Source organism: Mus pahari, chromosome 9 (assembly GCF_900095145.1).
Source record: "Mus pahari chromosome 9, PAHARI_EIJ_v1.1, whole genome shotgun sequence".
NCBI lineage: Eukaryota > Metazoa > Chordata > Mammalia > Rodentia > Muridae > Mus > Mus pahari.
Genome location: NC_034598.1, coordinates 18,812,210 through 18,818,170, shown reverse-complemented (window position 1 = coordinate 18,818,170; position 5,961 = coordinate 18,812,210). Strand labels below are relative to the sequence as shown.

The following is a 5,961-nucleotide window of genomic DNA, read 5'->3' as shown; positions in this document are numbered from 1 at the left end:
TGTGTGTGTGTGTGTGTGTGTGTGTGTGTGTGTGTGTGTGTGTGTGTGTGAAAATTCAAGTTTTTACTTTCATTTACTTCCAATATTTTTTCCATTCTTATAAGCAATGAGAAGGAATTTGGAATTGGCTCTCAAGCCAGATTTATTTTATGCACATTTATACATATGTATACATCTTCACATACAGTGTGGTTTTGTAAAGTTTATAGTTTTGGTACCATTCTATACATCACTTTTTAACTTTAGGATTTTTTTTCATTCATCATTGTTTGTAAGTTATCCATGTTATATGCAAATAAACTTGGCTCATTTTAAAACATATGCAGCACAGTATTATACATTTTAGTTATCTATTCTTTCCATTGCCAAATTCACAGGTTATTTTCAATTCTTCTATCATAAACAATACTACAATAAATATGTCTTGGGGCTTGTGTAAAACTTGCCAGTGTACAAACTTATTGGCTTACAGAGTATTTACATTTTTCATATTCCTAGCTACAACCAAACAACTCCCTAAAGTGTCTACAAATTTACAATTTACCAGCAGTAGAGAAATTGCCTCCTCTCCACTCTTGCAAACACAAACTAAACACAGTCTGTCTTTTATCCATTTTATGTTTGATGGCCAAAGCAATCAAATCCAGCAATTCTTAAATAAATGCTAGAGCAGCGCTAATAATTAGAAGATGCTGTGACTGTTGATTCTGGTCCTTTGATATTAATATTGAAGAATGGATTCTAATTAAGAGCTAAGGAAACAACTCAAGAGTTGAGAAATGACTACTTCAACAGACCAGGAATGGACTGTTATGCATTGCTGAGTTTCAAACAATGGTCAGACACATTCCAACTTGTTTTAACTTGTTCTAACAGGTGTTTAATAAGTGTGATGGAATATTCTATCTCTGTGCCCTCTTTTTCAATAGTTTTGGTTTTAAATTTTTATAGACAAAGTCCAGGTTAGACTTACTTTTTAATAAGAATGATGTTCAAATATTAGGAGATTTTTTTCAAAATTAATTTGATATCCATATTTCATAGAAAATTAGATACACCGTCCTAAATGATTTGGAACAGGGCTGCTAAAGGAATATGCTGAGTGTATGATTTCAACATAAAGCTTTTCACAATTAAAATCAAGAGATACCATCTTTGGTAGTTGTAATTGTAGAAGAAAATGTTGGCAGGGTGGGAAGTTGGAAGTGTGGAAATTCAGAAGTCCACTTAGGCCTTAGGGAACATCTATGTAGGAAAAACCAATCATCTTTATCCTTGGATGGTAGTACACAATCATAATCCAGCAGTCAAGATTCAGAAGCAAAAGGGTAGAGAGTTCATTTTCAGTCTCTGCAACATAATGAGACTCTATCTTTAAAATCAAGGATAAATGCTGGCAGATAGTTCAGTGGGTAAGGATACTTGCTGCTAAGCCTGATGACCTGAGTTTTATTTTTAGAACTTTATGGTAAATAGGACTAGCTTTTGCAAGTAGTCCTCTGACCTCTACTTGATCATTATGGCATACAAAATATACACACAAATAATTAAATGCAATCTCGGGGTGGGGGAGGGAAGTTCAGAGATGTAGGTCTGTGGTATTCCTGGGTTGCATTTCCAGCATTACAAAGTAAACATAATCCTTTTAAGACACTGTTAGAAGGACAAATCAAGGCCAGTTCTTTTTGCAGTTTTCATCATCAATTTCAAGATTAAAGATTCGCATTCTACTCCTGCTCAGAGCTCCTTGAGTAAACTCATACCAACAATCAGACAGGAAAAGGGCACACTGCCTTGGGGGAAAAGAAGGGGAAATGGAGCTCAACTACAGGTGAATAGTTGCTGAGTGAACAAAAACCAACACAGAAGTTGAAGCACTGATATCTGGTGTCTACCACATGCCAGGAACAAGCAAGGCAGGAACAGTTTCTGTGCACCATGGACTGACACATAATGTCAAAACCTAGGTGATATCTAATAGGCTATGATGTCTACCAGAAAAAACCAAAAACAATTGCCTCCTATAAGTAACTAAGATGGTGACTTATAAAGAAATAAGCTGATTTCTTTTTACTTTAAAAAATTTAAATTATGCATGTGTGTGTATTATTTTCTGTACATATGTGTTTTGCCTGCATGTATCTGTGTACCACACAGAGGTAGTGCCCACAGAGACCAGAAGGAGGGCAATGAAATCTACTGGAGCTGGAGTTACACAGTGTTGTTGGCTGCCCACGTCTATGCTGGGTAATAAACCAGTGACTTCTGCAAGAGCGGACATTGCTCTCAACGGCTGAACCATCTCTCCAGTCCTATGAACTGATTTCTTGCAACCTAAACTCAATTATTCTTTGCCCTACAGAAGCTCTTTTTTTTTTTTTCCCTAGCATACTCCCAGTTTAACTACAGAAAGCCTCAGTCTTAGAACCATCTTTCACTTGTGTCGATTTCCTCATCCATCGTGAATCTGGCTCCATCTATTCTTGTAGAGGAAGGACTTTCCCTAACTGGTTCTGATTGTGCCAATAAAGATGGCAAAAGTCAATTGCTAGGTGAAGGAAAAAAAACTGTGGGATTTCCTGGTCCCAGGAGGAAGAGGAGGGGAAGAGGTATCCCTGCGGGATTCTGATATAGAATAGCTGATGAGTTTAGGGCAATAGATCCAATTGTGCCCAGCCATTGGTATTGAGGTAACTGGCTAGTTTTAAAATACTAAGGCTGTCTGGTGTTTTCCATCTGTGGCAATTCAGGTGAGCAGGAGAAAAGACATAGCCTTTGGACATCGGTGGAGCTAGCCATGGGATGGTTGGCCTTTGGAGATGGAGTACAGTTCTCTTGGTATTCATGGAGAAAGTGTCAGAACTGACAGCTTGGTGGACCTGAGTGAGACCAGGATGGCTTGGCGAAGCTAGCTGTGGGGGCTGCGTGAGATAGCCGTTGGCAGCGGCTGATTTCGGAGCCATGGCACTGGGCAAGGAGTACTCATGGTTTTTAAAATTACATGCAACATGTGCTTTCATTCCTAATCACACACATGTAATCGCCCTACTATGTAAAATCCAGTAACATTTGTCACTGATACCAACTATACTCTTTTATTAGACTTCTAGTGGATTTTCCTGTGTCTAATTCTAAACAATTTGGTTCCAATGCATATACTTGAATTAAATTACTTGTTCCGAAAACACTGTCTAAAAGGGAGAAAGGACGATTACTTATCTTCTGGTTTCTCAACACCCATCTATGCATATAAATCCTCTTCTTTCAGTTTACAGAAAGTATCATATAGAAATAAAACTTATTCTCCCTTCACAAAGGAGAAACAAAGAGATGTGTATGCTACTAGGCTAAAGTTTTCTTAAGGCTCAAAGTCTCACTGATGAAATTACTATTACTAGTGTTAAACTTGAATATATATTTAGGTCTAACTTTTTAAAAAAATCCCTGAGGAGTGGGCCATTCCTTCATTCGGTCAGGGAAAGATCCAACCTGTGAGAAATAGGTCAGTCCACCCTAGATACACTGACAAACTCATCGGAGGGGACAAAGGCAAGGAGCCCTGAGCCAAAGCTCCCATTTGAGGAAGCAGATAGTTTCTGGAACAGGAAGTGAAGCTCTCTGAGTAGGGCAATCTTGTCTGCTGCAGTTTTGTTGCAGGTAGCTTCTCTGTGCCTTCTGCCTTAGGTTTCCTATTGCTTCAGATGAGCATTTTCCTGGCCCATTTTTGCCCTGGGGCTACATGTGGGAGGACAACTGGGGACAATTCCTCTGGTCTAAGCTCCTAGAGCATTCCACCTCCCAGAACTGGATTGGTGGATTTCTAGATAGATCGTCAAGAACAAATGTAGCATGAATACACTTGACCTCTTTTGGCAGGGCACTGCAGATAGAATGGAATCCCTCTAACTGTCTCTGCTCTCCTGTGCCTTGCAACTTCTAACATAGCTCGAGGTTCAGAGACCTGGGAAGGGATATCCCACCTGCGTCCTTTTGAAGCTGTAGCCTCCCGTTGGCCATGGATGGCTTCCCTGAGAGCCATAGAGCCTATAATAAGAAATGAAATAGTGCTCGCTTCGGCAGCACATATACTAAAATTGGAACGATACAGAGAAGATTAGCATGGCCCCTGCGCAAGGATGACAAGCAAATTCGTGAAGCGTTCCATATTTTTGTGTCTCTAGCTGCATATGTAGCAGAAGATGGCCTAATCGGCCATCACTGGGAACAGAGGCCCCTTGGTCTTGCAAACTTTATATGACCCAGCACAAGGCAAGGCCTGGGCCAAGTAGTGGGAGTGGGTGGGCAGGGGAGCAGGGGCGGGGGGGGGGTATAGGGAACTTTTGGGATAGCATTTGAAATGTAAATAAAGAAAATAATAATAATAATAATAATAAAGAAATGAAATAGATTCCTGACAAAATGTAGGTCTCTGTTGGAAGTAAGCTGTGTAGATATTTGTTGAATAAAAACGGCAGTGCACCCTTACACTTTACTCCATGCAATTGTATTTTTATAAACTGTCAATGCCAATGTATTAAAATACTCTTACCTGGGAACCCCATTATTTAGGGAATATGTCAATTAAATTCTCAAACCCCTTTCTATACAGCTTTACAAAGTTCTTCTAAGATCAAATAAGGAATTTACAATAGTGATGACCTGTTAATATCACTCAAGCTCCTAGCACTACAGAAAACTACATGAGACCACATGAAACTAATTAACATGGTAGTCTGCATGACATATGTTCAATGTGTTTGATACAATATGAAGACTATGCCTACATGATTTTAGTTGTTCTTCAATTGATTATTATTCTTTAATAATTGCCATTCCATAATGACTTATGTCTGCCACCTGTTTCTTTCAGGATCACATTTATCTCCTTATTAAAAAGAAATCATTAAGTGCCTAGTGTGTTTTTTATTCATGGTTTATGTTAGTTATGTTATAATCATTTGATGAATTGATGGGTATATTATGAGTACTCTGAAAGTGAGTTAATCTTAGATATTTTGCACAAAGATTTATGGTCATAGAAGAAAGATATAAGATATGGATATCTATACATAACTGAACTACAAGGCATGACAGAAAATCAGAAGAAAGGGTTTACTCCTCACTAGGGTGGTGTATTTGTTACCTTGGATTGTCACAGCCAAGGAAATAATATAATGAACTCTGTGTCTTTTTCACTATTATGGAGGTTAAAAGGCCAGTGTATGAGTTCTATAAAATCCCTTGGGGGCTCTTGTCTTGTCTTGTAAATAGTACTTTTGTCCCTGTATCTTCTTCATTTGTACCATGTCTTAATTGTATCTTAATCTCTTGTTCTAAGGAAATAAATCACACTGGATTAGATTTCACACATAGATCTCATTTCATCGTAACTATCTTTTTAAAGGCCCTATCATCAAAATCAGTTCATTCTGGGATACTTAGGGATTTTGAGAGAGATATAATTCATCCCATAAAAAGATGCTAAGGAGGAACTTGTGTGGACAGCTCTTAAGCTAGGTTCCACTCCAATTCATATACAACAGTGGTTCTTGGTGTTGTGGTGACCCTCATGTTGTGGTGACCGTCAACCATAAAATTAGTTTCATTGCTACTGCATAATGGTAATTTTGGTAGTTGTGAGCCATAATATAAATTTTATGTTTTTTGATGGCCTTAGGTGACCTCAGTGAAAAAGTCATTTGCCCCTCCCCAGGGCTGGGGTATCATAACTCACAGGTTGAGAACCACAAATGCACAAAAAAAAAAATCTAACTTTACCCTGGCCAAAGTGCCTGGTGGGAGATTGAACATATAACCTGACATGAACATACTCTAGCATTCAGAGTAGAAGAGACAAAGATGTCCTTTACCCCTACTGTTTAGACTTTGGAGAAGGAAGGTTGGGCCTAGGGTATATTTCTTCGAACTCTAAGAAAAGAAATTTCTTTAAGAAGTTGTCTA

At 38.5% G+C, this 5,961-nt stretch overlaps 1 protein-coding gene and 1 non-coding gene across 2 annotated transcripts in view; one reads left to right on the top strand and one right to left on the bottom strand.

Moving 5' to 3' along the window:
* Window positions 1–5,961, bottom strand: part of Slc35f1 (solute carrier family 35 member F1) — a 417,926-nt gene that overhangs the window by 110,518 nt on the left and 301,447 nt on the right. The window lies entirely within an intron of this gene.
* LOC115064761 lies at window positions 4,065–4,171 on the top strand. Its single transcript, XR_003844581.1, has one exon. It is a non-coding gene; the product is annotated as a U6 spliceosomal RNA (small nuclear RNA).